The sequence below is a fragment of the Cicer arietinum genome, chromosome 7 (assembly GCF_000331145.2).
Source record: "Cicer arietinum cultivar CDC Frontier isolate Library 1 chromosome 7, Cicar.CDCFrontier_v2.0, whole genome shotgun sequence".
Classification (NCBI taxonomy): domain Eukaryota; kingdom Viridiplantae; phylum Streptophyta; class Magnoliopsida; order Fabales; family Fabaceae; genus Cicer; species Cicer arietinum.
Genome location: NC_021166.2, coordinates 7,692,846 through 7,708,994, shown reverse-complemented (window position 1 = coordinate 7,708,994; position 16,149 = coordinate 7,692,846).

Below are 16,149 nucleotides of genomic sequence, written 5' to 3'. Positions count from 1 at the left end.
TTTTCTAAATATAATCTATTCAATTGAACTTTTCATTATAAACTCACGATGAGATGTTATTGTGATTGAAATACTAATTTGACCAAAACTTTGACGGTGGATGTACATCGATTTAATTTTTTGAATTGAAGTTCATTTTATAGCACTAGAAAAAATAGTAATTAAGATACAATTGTCTAGATATATTCGTCGGAGTTGTAAATATACAATTTTAGTATTTACTTTTTATTTTCAAAGTATAATTTTACAATTTTGTCAAGTGAAATCGTGGTAAAAAATTCCCTTTACAATTGGGATGTGTACCACTTTGATTTACTTTTAAGAACTTATATCGTCCAATAGTTCACTTGTATCAATTGGCATATATTCGGATGTAGATATTGAAGTGTGACCATTATCTCATTTTATTTATTGGACAAACTATCTTTCAATCTTCAATAAACTGGCAACATTGAGTTCTTCAAAGTGTGATATCATTAGATGATAATACTGAGATGATCACTATCAAATGAGCTCACCTCTTTTATGACTCTATTTTGCTAAATGCATATATTGCACACTTACAACAATCGTTAGATGATAAATTATTATTTGGTATGTATTATTTTATTATCAGAAAACATCAAAGTGAACATTATATCTAAACCTACTTGATTCCAACATACGCGATATCATCAAAACTCATTGTTTGTCCCACCGATTGGAAGTCACCACCCATCCTCATCATATTTGCTTTTGCAGTAGTTGAAGATTGGACGAGAAACAACTATGGAAGAAGAATAGTGGTGGAAGAGAAACAAAATTTGATTTAAAAAACAACGAAAGAGATGTTACATGCCTTTGTTTAAACTTTAACATGCGTCAAAATAGTCATCAATGTTTACCACCAACAATTTAAAAACGTATCAATTTGGTTCATAATATTTATATATGTGACAATTTAATGTTTGACAAGTTTTTTCTTCTTCAAAAAGTATCTATTTGGTCACTAATATTTTTCCACAAGATAATTAATGTGACACATCAACAAAGTTAACTATATTAAGTGCCTGTCTCTAAGGAGAGACTAATTTGATTAATGTTTGAAAAAACAAAACAAAAATAAATAAATTTTTGATGAAGCCCAGAACTTGGTTGAAACAATTGTAAAAGTGAGAGACCAAATAGGATATTTATTCAAAAAACGTGTATAGTAATTATGAATAAATATTGACAAATTTAATGTAACACTTTTTTATATTTTTTTAATAGAAAATTATACTTATTCTTTTTATACTAAATACATCCCGAAGTTATTTATGTAATGAAAAATAACAATTTGATCCGTTATATTTTTTTTTTAACACTTAGGTATTTTAAATTTAGTTCAGTTGATGCGTAAATCATTTAACTTTTTATTTTTTTGATTTAGTCCTTTAAGTTATATTTTATTTTAATCGTTAGTCTTTAAGTTATATTAAAATATGCATGTAGTCCATTAAAATTGACCATTTTTTTAAATTACTATTAATGTATAATCTAAATGGTGCAATTAATTAATTATCTAAATTATTTTATAAGTGAATGAAGTTAATGATATTGATTATCTTGATAGACTATCATTGCCAAGTTTCTAAACTATACTTATTAGACATTTTTATCAAAAAAATAATAAAGAATCAAAATATTACTTTTGTAAATTATAAAAAATCTCATAATCTATTTGTCTTATTTCTAATATTCATAAATTTTATAATACTTTTGTCTCTTTTAATATATAAGCATGTTTTACCTTTTCACACATTTTAATAAATGTATAAATTAAATTATGTTTATTTTATGTATAATGTCTTTTAAAGTCATTTGTACAAGAATTATTTATCCAAATTATTTTTTTCATCTTTCAAAGATGTATGATCAGTAAAGGGTTGATTTGAAAAAAGTAAAATAAATATATTTAATAAATTAAAAATAAATATATGATTAAGGAAATTTTTTTATAATATTTATAATTAAAGTAAAAGGTACACAATAAGTTTTATAACAAGAAAAAAAGTTGAATACGAGAAAGAAGAAGGAAGAAAAGAAAATTAACTTGGTATTTGATGCAATCAATAATTTGCATATTTGATCATTCTATTCCAATATAGTTTAATAAAAAAATCAAATGATTTTTAACATTCTAAAAGAGAAATTAAAATTTAGATTGTTTATTATCGGTTCAATAAGTATAGACGAGTTGCGTGAACGTGTGTTAATAGTGTCGATCCAAATCCGAAAGGGATGGAGGGTACGGTGGCACGTGTAGGGAAGAGAAAGGTGGTTAGGAGGAGCAGTCTTCAAAACCAGTTGTCGCAGTGTCTTGTCGGCCACCTTTGTAAATTTGATAGCATAAGTGGCTTCATTGTTTCTAACAAATGGTGCAGTCAAAGCCACGTTGCTTTTTTCTATTGGTTAAATGTCCTATTACATCCCCAGCTTACTGTGCCATTTATAGGACCTCCGTAACTGCTCCTTTTTTTTTTTTTTGTCGGCTTCTCTTGTTGTATTCTCGTATACTAAAAATAAATTTGATCTAATCAAATATCTAATGAAAAAATCGTTTAGATATTAGAGATGATAAACTTCTTTTCCGCTAAACAAATACTTTCAAAATTAAAAGGCCCATGCTCTTCAGTCTTCATATTTGGAGTTGTGTTCGACATCAACCAATTTATTGAACTCAGTTGCGGACTTTAAACTAAAATATTATGAAAGTTAAAATTTTAATAAATAAATAAAAAATATAATATTATACTATATATTAAAATTTTAATTTGTAAATTTATAAAAATATATTTACGATTAAACTTTTAGTGCTTATTAACAAGCAACGGTAGTTTAAATTTTGTTAACATTTAACCAAATTCTTATAAAATTTATCTACCTCGATACATTTAATCAAATTCTTATAAAATTTATCTACCTCCATATATTTAATCAAATTCATATATAGAAGTTTTCTCAAAATTATGTCAGATCACAATTTTACTTTTGAGATAATCATTCTATACTCACTCACAAAACTATCAGTTCATAGAGCCAAGGGGATGAGAGACGTATGTGACTTGTAGTGGGTGTGGAAATAAGAAGAGCGAAGTAGGATTAGAAATAAGATAGGGAGAATATAAGAGAAGATAGAGATAAATGCCTAATATAATTACTTGATTGAAATTTGCACATGATTAAGAATCATCCATAAAATAGATCCATCTTACCAAATTATAACTTAAAAAAAAAAACCAAAAATAGTAATAATTTTTTAAGAATTTATTGGAGATTATGGAGGTGGTTGTGGTTACCCTAGTCACAAAGATGTTCAAGATCAAGTACAAAGGTATTGACACACTAACCAACAAGGGACACAATCAAACACCTATAAAAGAGGATGAAGGTCAACTTTAGTAATATCACAAAACATGGTCTTAGAGCATCTACAGCGGTGAACTCAATATGGGTTCTTTAGATGGGGTCCACTGTGCCACATCATCTTGAAGCAATTCACTCATTTTCTACTCCAACGGTGAACTCAACATGATTCAAGTTCTACTATGCCACATCACCCTAAATCAACTCATTCATTTTTTACTGTTTAACTTTTAAAAAATTATATTATATTCCATTACTTTAATTTATACATTAATATTTAATTTTATTATAACTTAAAATATCAATTTAAATAGAAAAATAAATAAAAAAAGTACGTTAATAAAAACTTTAATAAACTTCTGTAACAAAAATTGTGAAAAAAAAGTATGAGTAACAAATTGTTTCTATTAATGAGCTAACAATCGTAATTAAAGGAGAAAAAAAGGCTAACGATGGTATATTAACTAAAAAAAAGCTAATAGTTACAAAATTATTATTATTTAATAAATTAAAAAGAAGTTAACAGCTATAAATTAATAAAAAATGATAAATTTATTATTATTAATAAATTAATAAAAGGTAGCGGTTATAATTATATTATTATTAAATTATGAAAGTAGATAGAAAAACAAAAAGGTAACTGCTATGAAGCACCGTTCCTTCCTGACAGTACCGTGATGACATGTTGGCACAAGTCCAACGGTGAACCCACAACAAACTGGAAGTTAAGTAATTACACGCTGGCGGACGAACTCATTTTCACTCCCGTTGTAGATGCTCTTAGGTTCTCTTCGACGTTGTGTCTGTTGCATGCTGCAAATTTTAAATGAAAAGGTGTATCACTTTAAGTTTTATATATTGATTCGCCTCCATCAATTTATGTATATTAGATACAAACACGTTAATCGGCAAATCATCTTTAGTATACTTTGAAATTATTAACATGAATTGTCATTCCATATATCGTTCAATGGTGTTTTACATAATAAATTTTTTCTATATACTTTCGTGCACTAGAGAAAATAAATAATGATTTAGAAATAAATTAGACATAACTTACGATCACACGTGTAGTATGAATTTTAGATTATTCTTTTTGTCTATGGAGTAGTTTTATTTATAAAGAAATTCAAACAAATGAATGAAAAGAAATAATTCTTTAAGAATTTAAAAATATGAGTAATCCGAACAACTATATGTAAATAATGTTCACATTATTTTTGAATGAATGCATTGGTTAGATGGCTAGTGTTTGCACCTCTCCATTTGAGTGTACCGAGTTTAGTCCATTTTTTATCCATTTTAATAACATTAAAATTCCAAAAAATATATATCAAAAGTTTTAAATCTAAATATTGCAACCACTTAATCAAGTGATACATTATACTATTGAATTTCTTTATATTAATATAGCTATTACAATATTTCAAATTTTTTTGAAATTTCTCTCACATTTATCTATTTCGTATTGTCTCAATCATTAGTAGGTACACAGAATTTTGGTGCATTGATATAAATGTTGAATGCCTTAATTAATAATTAATATTTATAAATTGGTTTGTAAAGTGAGAGACGTCAAACTCTTATAGAGTTATGAGAGATAGATCAACAAATTTGAAGTACTAAGAAAATAACCTGTCCTACAAATATTTATATAAAAAATTATGCTAACAAGAGTTGGAGCACTTGTTAAACAAATAAAAAAAAATAGTTTTATTCTAAACAAAAATTACTTTTTAAAGTTATAGAATATTTAATTACATAAATTTCAAAATGTTTTTTTTTTTAAATTGCTTAACAAGTGGCATTAAAACACTTCCATTTTTTAATATAAAAATATATTAGTGTATAAGTAATAAAATAATCACATTATTATTAAGCAAAATATTGAAGATTACAAAAATTATACTATTTTACACCTAATCAACTGAATACACGTCTAACATCTATAACTATAATTCTACTCCACGTATTTTTGTAGTTTAAAATTGTTCTATAATTCTTTTTATACAACACTATTAATGAATACTAAAATATTTTTTTATATGATTTGTAACAATGGACTTTAATATCCACGCACAAAATCAAACCTAATTTTAAAATTAAATACGCATTTTTAAAGAAAAAGAAAAAAGGTACACAACTAACCAAACGATATACAATATTTGAATGATCACTATTTTAGTGGAGGCAACACCCAATTTTTAATGGGTGCTAATATAAAATTATTTAAACATTTTTAACCCAACAAAATTTATGCAGTGGGGGCAGCTGCCCCCAATTTCAATTTCAGTATCCATGTATCTGTCCCTAAGAGTTCTATTTCTTACGGAAGTGACACTGAAGTTTTTCTCAATAATATTATATATACGATAGATCAAATTACATGCAGAAAATTATACTTAAAATGAATTTGAAAATTTTGACCGTGAGAGAAATTTAATATACTTCATATAAAATGAAATATAGGCAAAAATAGTAGTTGAAGGATTGATATATTTTATAAAGAATTTAGTTTAAATATATCAAATTTTTAATTATCATTTTTGTTTATATTTCATTACAAATGAAGTATTATAAATATTTATATGAAAAATACTATTAAAATATTTTTTAATACATACTTTCTAATACATATTTTTTTAAACTCTCTTCAATTGATTAAAATCTACATAAATCAAGAATATAGCATATTAAGAAATCTGTGTTGCTTTCCCTTGTAATGTTTATATACAAAATACATTCACGCATATATAATCAATAATGGCATACTATTATGTAGAAATTCTCATGCTATAAAATTATATCATTATATATCCAAAAAATTGAACATTCCTCAACTTCTACAAATTTAAATTATTCTCAACGCATCTTTATATTTTAAAATTTTATTTATTTATTTTAACACTATAAAAAAAATACATTTCCCTATATATTTGACTAAACAAATATTCAATAATTTCACTCCCACGTATATATTAAATTCTTTACAAATAAATTTAATAATCAACAACTTTTAGTGCAGGTTAACACTTAATTCTTGAAGAAAAAAAACTATTCATTCTCTTATATCTGATACACTTATTTAAAAACATTTTATTAGACATATATAATTTTTTCAAAAACAATTGTTGATTTAAAAGTTATTATAGTATAAATTATGTTTATAAATTTTGATATTAATCTAAAACTATTTTATTTTTTAATCGGATATGTTAAAATTAATGTCAATTGTGTGACTCTATATAACAAATTCATTTTGTCCATCTTTTTAGACGGATTGAAGTGAAGGTTTAAATTTGTCTACCTTAATTGGCATGTTTCATTTAACCCGCCAAATAAATAAAGTGTGGCGGATTGACCTCTCAGACTAAATGAAAAAAGATGCATTTTTTTTATATATATAAATAAAGGCAACTTTAGTTGGTTTTTTCCCCCATTTTTTTTATTAACTCAATCAAGTTAAAATACCACAATTGACTCATTAAGTTATCCAACCCAAACTAAAAAACAATACTAATACATGAAGTGTTCTACTTTAGAATATTGCTATTAAATTATTGATAGTTTGTTATGTATATAACTTTTTTCTTTCAAATTATATAATAAAAATATATTTATTATAAGTTTAATTATTGTTGATAAATTTAATTAAATGTTTTTCATATCTGACAACGAGTCAATAAAAATCAGTTGACACATATAATATATCCACATATAAAGGTTTTTCATTAATCATTAGTTAAATTTTATAATTTTTTATATCTTCTAAATAAACAAATAATAATTAAAATATATTAATTATAATTAATTATAAAAAGAAATATTTGTCACTTAGAATATTAAAACTACTGTTTTTTTTTTTAATATTATCGGTATAAACATAAGAACAATTGTAATACATTAATTATATTATTGCTATTATTTTTTGTGAAATGTTAAAATTAAAAAAAATAAAAAAAAGTTTTTTGGCAGGTCGGTCCGTTAGTCTACAACCCGTCAAAAGGTGAGGTGATATTTTCGACTCAAGCAACCTAAATTAAATTATCTTATTTTTTAACGAATTAATCACAAAATTCACTTAACGATAAAGACCGGCTTACTTTGCTATCCATAATATATGCATGCATGTACAAACAAATTTTATCAAATTGAATCCATTACTTTAATATTGCATCTATTGCAATATTGTATGGTTATTAGGAGAGGGAATGTTAAATCAAAATAAAAAATTGGGATCAATGAGAATGAAATGAAATGCGATATAAAAAGTTTTAGAGACGTTGAAGAAAAACTTACGGTAAAAGACAAAATAAAATTTTATCTATCTAATCCTCCGGATGCATGATAAACAATAGTTCAACAGTTCAGCAGAAGGCATGGTAAATGAGAAACAGACAAAAAGTCAAACTAAAAAATATAAATAAACATAGTAATGAACATAATAATTAATTTTTTTCAATTCATTGCAAATCTGCATTAGCATATTTAGTATGTTTGATTTTGCGGTGATTAAAGTTGATTTAAATTTAAAGTAAATTTAATATAAAATTATTGATGTTTGCATATTTTTAAAATAAAAATAAAATTGAACAATAAATTTTGGTGTAAAAATTACTTTTAAACTTATAACTTGTAAATCTTAATTTTAAATTAGAATCAATTATATTAAGTAACATCCAAACAGATAAAAATTAATTTTACACCTTTAAAATTGATTTTAATTTCTCAAAAATACAACCAAACATATGCTTAACATTCCACTAATACATACTCTAAGTTGTGCTAGCAATTACAAAGAAGAATTACATTTCCCGTTATTATGATAAATAAATAAAATTTAAACACGCAAGAGGACTAACAAGTCACAATAAAATGGGGTCGATCTTTTAGCCTTTGCAAGAATACAATTTCAATAGATCTTTCAAAGATATTTATTTTTAAAAAATAATATTTTAACTTCGTTATTTTCAAACTATTCAAATGCACACAATTGTTCAAGTATTTTTTTCTAAAACTCTTCACTTTTCATCAAATCCGACAAATTCAACAAATGATCATTTTCTTCATTTTAAAACGCCACACTCAGGTTAAGTCAATTTTCTATCTCAAATCACACTATTAAAAAAAAATGGCATTATAAAAAAAAAAACATTGTTTCAAATGCGTATTACACAACCAATACACACTTGAGTCTACAAAAATAAAATCTTACGTCAAAGATTATTATTATCATTCATAGGATTTATGTTGAATTAATTGTCAAACAAATACACACACCTTAGATAATATACCACTACAAGAACATTAGAATTTTGTGAGGGTTATAAGTCTTATGAAGGCCTAATAAACCATCGGAATATGTGACATAGCAAAAGTCATCTAAAGACCGTCAAACACCAATTATTTGTTGATCGAAGTATAGTTCTTAAGATTTTCTTAATCCAAACCCTCGAGAGCTTCCAATCGAGAAGTTTTGAGGGTCATAGCTTTCACAACCATATACTATCATGATAAAGAAAGTGAATGTTATGAAAACTACAAAGTTGTCAATTTAAATTTTATTATTTTTGTTTTATTAATGAACTAAATGGTAATACTTTTTAAAAGTTCAAATTTTAAAATATTTTTGATTTTTTTTTGTTGAACTTCTCTCCTCTTACATTGTTTCTTTCTTTGTTCCTTTTATTTATTTCTCCTTCTAATTTCTCACTCTAAAATAATTATTTACAAAAAAAGCAAGTGACATCTTCTATTTTTTTTAGTTTAATTATAATTTTAGTCCCGTATTTCGGTTTTAGTAATTATTATGATTTTTTAATTAAAAAATGACGATATATTATGTTTTAAATAATGTGACTATTATCTTCGTAAGATTAAATGTAGTGATTGTTTTTGTTTCATATAGATTATTTATATCGTCGATATTTTTATTCGAGACATATGAAATAATAAATTTGGATACCTCTTTCAAACGATATTTGAACTCGAGTTCACTGTATTGTGAGATATTAACTCATTTTGCTTAATTTAACCTTCGTTGATAAATTTAGTGAAATAAAAATAAAATTAAACGAAATTAATTACAATAACTTAATAAATATTTTTGCATTCTAAAACATTTGAAAAAAAAAATAAAATTTAAATATGACATACTCCATTCGTCACAAAATAATCGCTGCAGTTGATCATTTTACACAAATTAAAAATAGATGATAAATGAATGAAATAGAAATGGTTATCATATTATTCATATAAACTATTGGTTTATTTTTATTATCATAAATGAAAAATGAAGAAGAATAACTTTGAAGTAATTCACACAAAAGTAATTAAAATATACAATTAAAATAAAGTAATTAAAAATTTAAAATTATTATTATTTTAAAATAAATATTTTTTACAAATGGAACACCTATTTTAAATCCGATAAAGTTGTTATTTTACTCAAAAATTGGGATGGACTTTAAATAGATCTTATATTATTCAAATTTGTCTCGTACTCAACATGTGTTTGGAGGTTGAAGAATTTGATTGTTGATCTTCATCAGATCACAAGATTGGCGTGTTATTCAAGCTTTGATCATGGTAACGTTGCGGGCCCTACAACTGCAGAATCAGCTAGCTCTGTGGTATGATTGGTATATTCGGAGCCGTCCATTGACCAAGTCACTGTACTTTCCCTCTTTTAGGAATTTCGGATGCAAAGCAAAATATCACCAATTGCACACAATAATCATAGTTATATGTACTCTCACAAAGTGCGTGACACAACTACTCTAATCAAGGCTTAATTAAGGCCATAATGTATAAATATTGAGATAACTTGTTTTCTTTTTGTCTCAAAATAATTATATTTGATAATTTCATATCTATAAAAAAAATGATATTTATTTCATTTTATGATAAATGCAGTTTAAAGTTTTTGCACATATATTAAAAAATAAGTAATAACTAAAAGAACGAGAGAATTCGCTTTATTAAACTATTTATTTTAATTATTAATAAATTTTTTTATTATTATCAAATTAAATACAATAATGATTTATAAGTTGTGAACATAATAGAAAAAAAATAATTAAAATTATATTGAAAATTGAGAATTATATTTATTGTGAGACAATTTTTTGTTTGTCAAATGGACACTCAATATGAGATAGATAGAGCAATCAAAAAAGAGATACAAGTAATTTTACCAAATTATTTTTACAAGTCATTGGTTGATTCATATTATCATAAATATAAAGTGAAAAGATAATAAATTATAAATGATATATATGTCAACTTTCAAGTTATTGATTCAAATGCAATAAGATAGAAAAGTAGAATAACATATGAGTCGTAAGACTTATTTATTGATTGAATGAAATGTGCTATTTATACATGGTTCATTTTAACTGTCATCTAACTACCAAACTAACTAATCAAATGGTTAATTAGTTAGTGATTACACACAATGAATATTTAACTTGAATTACAAAACTTTCTAATACCAATAATGTTTTTGATTTATTCTGATCAATGCCTTGGTCGTGATATCTGCCAATTGTACTTCAGTTTGACAATAAATGAGTTTAAACTTGCATATTCCAACTTGATCTCTTAAGAAATAAAACATTGTTTCAATGTGCATGCTTCTTCCATGAGACACATGATTCCTTGCTAGGTTTTATGGTTGGGATGTTGTCAATCATCAACGGTATTGGCATGCACACTTCAATCTTCAATTCTGTTATCAAAGATTCCAGCCACAGTGTTTGGCAGGTTGCATAACTGCCAGCAATGTATTCAACCTCGCATGAAGAAAGTGTTATCACTTGCTACTTCTTTGAGCTCCATTCTATTGGATATTTCATGAACTTGAACACATAGCTTGAAGTGCTTTTTCTATCATTCGTAACTTCATACCAATCTGAATACCCAACCAAGTCTCCATTTTCTAGCTTTAAATATGTTGCAAACACAATTTCATGCTCCAATGTACCTTGAATATATCTCAAGATTCTCTTAATTGCCCACAAGTGAGAATGCTTAGGTCTCTCATTGTTCTGCTTATCACGACCATACTATAGCAAATATTTGGTATTGTATTGCATAAGTATCTTAGAGAACCCACAACCTGTTTGAACAGGGTCGAATCAGTTTGTTCTTCTTCAATTTATGTTCCCAAATTCGCATTGATCTCCATTGGAATGACAATAGGGCTGCAGCCCGTCATATTGAACCTTCTTAAGATTTCTCTTGCATACTTCTTCTGATCACAACAACCATTCTTTTATCTCAGTAAACTTCATGCACAGAAAATAGTTCAGTTTGCCCAAATCTGTCATTTTAAACTCATATTTCATTATTTTTTTGACTTCTGTAATTGCCTTGTTGTTATTGCCAATTACCAACAAGTCATCATCATATAGGCATAGTAGGACCATTTCAGGCCTTCCATTAATTGTGTAATGTCTCACATAAACTCTATATTCCATTGTGCATTTGATGAAGCCAATGCTAATTATAAATGAGTGATTTCTTTTGTTTCGAGCTATTGGGGATTGCTTCAACCCATAGCGATCTTTCCTCAATCTAAACACCTTATCCTTCTTTCCCTTAATCACAAATCCTGGTGGTTAAGATACATATACTTCTTTTCCCATCAATCCATTCAGAAACGCTGACTTAACATCAAGTTGGCACATCATCCAATTTCTAGCACAAATCAATGCAATTACAATTCAAAATAATTTATTTGTGTCCTTTGTAAGAATCCATTGGCAACCAATCTAGCTTTGTATTTAGAAATTGTTCCATCTCGATTCAACTTCAATTTGTAGATCCATTTTACTCCAATCTGCTTATATTTTGGAGGCAAGTCATTCAAGTACAAGATTTGGTTATTCTTAATTGCATTGATCTATTCCATCATTGCTTTCTTCTAGGGTCCTTTCTTCAAGGATTATTCAGTATTCAAAGGTTGTGTATTTGCAAATAAGGCAAAAAGAACCAGATCTCGAGTTTTGTCAACTTCACTGTCATTATAAATTTCAAAATCTCCTAAGTGTATTGGAAGTTGTCTTGCCCTTTGAGGCCTGATTGACTCTTCTCTTTCTCCATCTTTGTTTACATTGGTCAAATGATCCTCTTGCACTTGTAAGGGGATTTGTGTAGGTTGGCTCGAGCTGGTGGTCTCTTGTTCTCAGTGCTGGCAATCTGCTTCCAGTGTTGGCTACATGTGGTTTTCCGTATTCAGCCCACTGCTCTTGCTTAATGATTTTCATATATTTGCCGACTTCCACCTTCCCTTTGATGTGATCATATAGTTTGTAGGCACCAGTTGGATGATAGTCAACAAAGATCACGATTTCACTATTGTCTTGCAGCTTGTATGTTGACGACAAATGTTTTGTTATTTGAGAGAAGAACTCTTTAGTATCATCTTCTTTTGCCCACCATACATCTTTAAGTGATCATCTTTCATAATCACCTGAAATCTTTTCTGAATCAGTTGTCCAATGGTCAATATTTTTTTTTGTCATTCGCGGCACATACAACACATTTTTCAATCACCATTGTTTTGTCATTTATTCTCTTGATCACCATGTTGTCAGCTCTCTCAGCTTCCAAGGTTTTATCATAAGTTAAAATTAATAAAAAGAAGTTAAAGTTGCACTGTAAACTAAAATCGAAATTATTTTAAGATAATTATTTATTTTAAATGCGACAATTATTTTGAGATAAAAAAAATATCATTTTTTTTTGTTTATAGAAGAGACATTAAATATCATCATAAATTCATATACTATTTTGATATTTTGAATTTGAATTTAAAACACGACATCTAACATAACAATATTGACATTTGTCACTTGTGGTAAGACTAAAAAATTGATAACATTTCTCTTAATTAATTAATTCAAACAAAATAAATTGCATATATAATCACATTTTAATTGTCTCGTCTAGTCGAAACATTTGATATAAATTTCAACTTATGGCTATATTATTTATTTATAATATATATTTATTTATTTTCTATATTATTTGAATAAATTTTGCTTTTAAATTATTTAAAAAATCACATTATATTTATATAAGCGAGTTTTTATTTTATTTATGGCTATAGTTTATATAGGCGACTCGTCAAATAACCAATCCAGTAATTGAATAGTAATCATGCAAGAGTGAGTGTAATTATAACAAAAAAATATTTGAAGCATACTTATACCGGCCATACATCATTGTACGTCTTGAGTAAATAAAGTAGATATAATATGTTAAAGTGTTACATATATCATTACTAAATTACTCTATTTGGCATTTTAATATTTTATTTGTCTTAAAATTTTAGTTAATTTTAAAATACTAAAATATAATTAATAATTTTTTTCTTTTATAATCTAAAACCTTAAAAACATGCGTTAAATAACATTTACTTTTACTTAATTAATAAAAAAAAAGTTACCTAAATTTATTATGCGTGTCAAATGCTAAAAGAATAAAACGTGAAAGAAGTAATAATTATGCAAGAGTGTGAGTGGGAGTGGGAGGGCATACATAAACAGACCCCAACAAAATCGAGCGAAAACATAGGGGTTGATTGGTTGAGTGAACAGGTAATACGGTAATATGATATGATGGGACACATGCACATGGGACGGTAGGGCTCTCCCATTTAGATCTATCGGTACTTGTCCTTATCCACATCCATCCATCAATGTTATTACATCCAATGACCTATAATAATCATCCATTTATGTCCTATGCAAACAGTAACATAAGATTATCGAGGGGTCCTCGTACATATGATTTTGTTTTCAAATTTGTGGAGATTTCACAATCGTTGAGATTGAAAAAAGATATGTATTTGACGGTTCTCTTTTGGTAGCACTTCTTCTCCACCGTTTTAATGGGTGTCACTATCGCCAGCCACCAACTATTGGATTAAGGCCCAGTCGGTTGGAGTGAAGGCACATTTGGGCCCACTGTGTTTTAAGTAGACCCAAATTCTCTGGTGCTTAGTCTTCGTACCGTACGCACCCCACAGTGTTGTGTAGTGTATGACTGTACTCTGTACCTACTCTATATGATTCTCGAGATTGGGCAACACAAGTACACGTGGCATCGTACATTAGTCACGTTTGACTCAGTGTTGATTAATTATCACAATTGATCAAATATTATGTGATTGTTAGAGATACTCACCGCCTCAATATATTTCACAACCGTGTTCTCACCCATGTGCCTCACATGGCTCTTAAAATTAGTTGAGGTGATTAGTGACACTGACCACATAACATGATAATATCTTATGGCATATTTTGATCCAACGATAGAGACATGTCTTGCACGGTGCAGAATATGAGAGGCTCTTGCACCCTAGTCCAAGCCCACGTACACCACTAAAAATTAGAAGGCAAATGATAACAATTACACAAACCTTATATTTTTTAAAATATTTAACAATACAAACTCTAATACGAATTCTGGATTATATTTAAGAAATGTTTAAAATTTTAAGATAACATACCACCGATGGATTTTGTATGGGATAAGGTGGGGCCTCAAATGTTCCGAACAATCATTATTTTTGTCTAATATATAATATATATTAGAAAAATAAAAATGCTAATTTTAAAAATACACGATTATTTACTTAAATTTTGAATGTGTATTGTTTTAATTTGGTGTATATATATATATATATATATATATATATATATATATATTAAATCCATAAACCAATAAACACAGAAGTTTAGTGGAATTAATTAAATTGATTTCATTTTTTGTGTATGTTTAATTCAAACTGAATCAAATTAATTAATTTTAATCTCTATTCATTTAAGTATAATTTTATTTAATTTAAAATTAATTACTAATATTTAAAAAATACTACTATATTTTATGATATACTATATCATTAGTATTATTTAAAAAAAATTATTGTATATAATATTTTTTAATAATTTATATTATTTCTTTTCTTTATAATTTATATACTTGTGACATAAAAAAGTATATTATTATTTTAATATTATAAAAAATTAGCGTTTAAAAATATCAATTCAATTGAACTAATTAAATTAATATATTCTTTGTCAATCCGATTGAACCGACTAAATCAACATATTATTTATCAATTTGATTTAAAAAATCAACCAAATTAATTATTTACTTAGTACAATCTTTTACCTAAAAAAAAAATAATCCAATATGTTTCTCCTATTTCACCACAGTAAATCAGTTATAAAAGTAACAGTAGTACCCACCGCCTTACTAAATAACAAATACTTAAAGGTACGTGAAATTGAAATTCTGATTACTTTTGATTAAAAAATTATTCTATAACAAACAGAGATATATAATGTAATTTGACGAACTTTGGTATTTTTTTTATTGTTGTAAAAAATTCAGTATAAAATTTTCAAATCCTAAAGAGTGATAATGAGTGATTTTTATTTATTTTTAAATTTGAATTCCTGCTCCAACACATTAAATATTATTTACAAAATTGTTATCATCTAAACTACATTTAGGAGATTTTATTAGCTATAATAAATAGTAGTATAGTATAAATACTTATTTTTGAATTAATTGTGAACCGTGGGTGTTGGTTTGGATTTAGATTTGGTTGGGTGCGCTATGTGGGATCCAACTATACCATTTCAAGTCAAAATAGAACTTGCTTATTTTGTGTTATACTAGTATATTGCAACTGACAACGGTTTTGTATCACCCTGTCAATGACAAAAGCAAAAAAAAAAAAAAAAA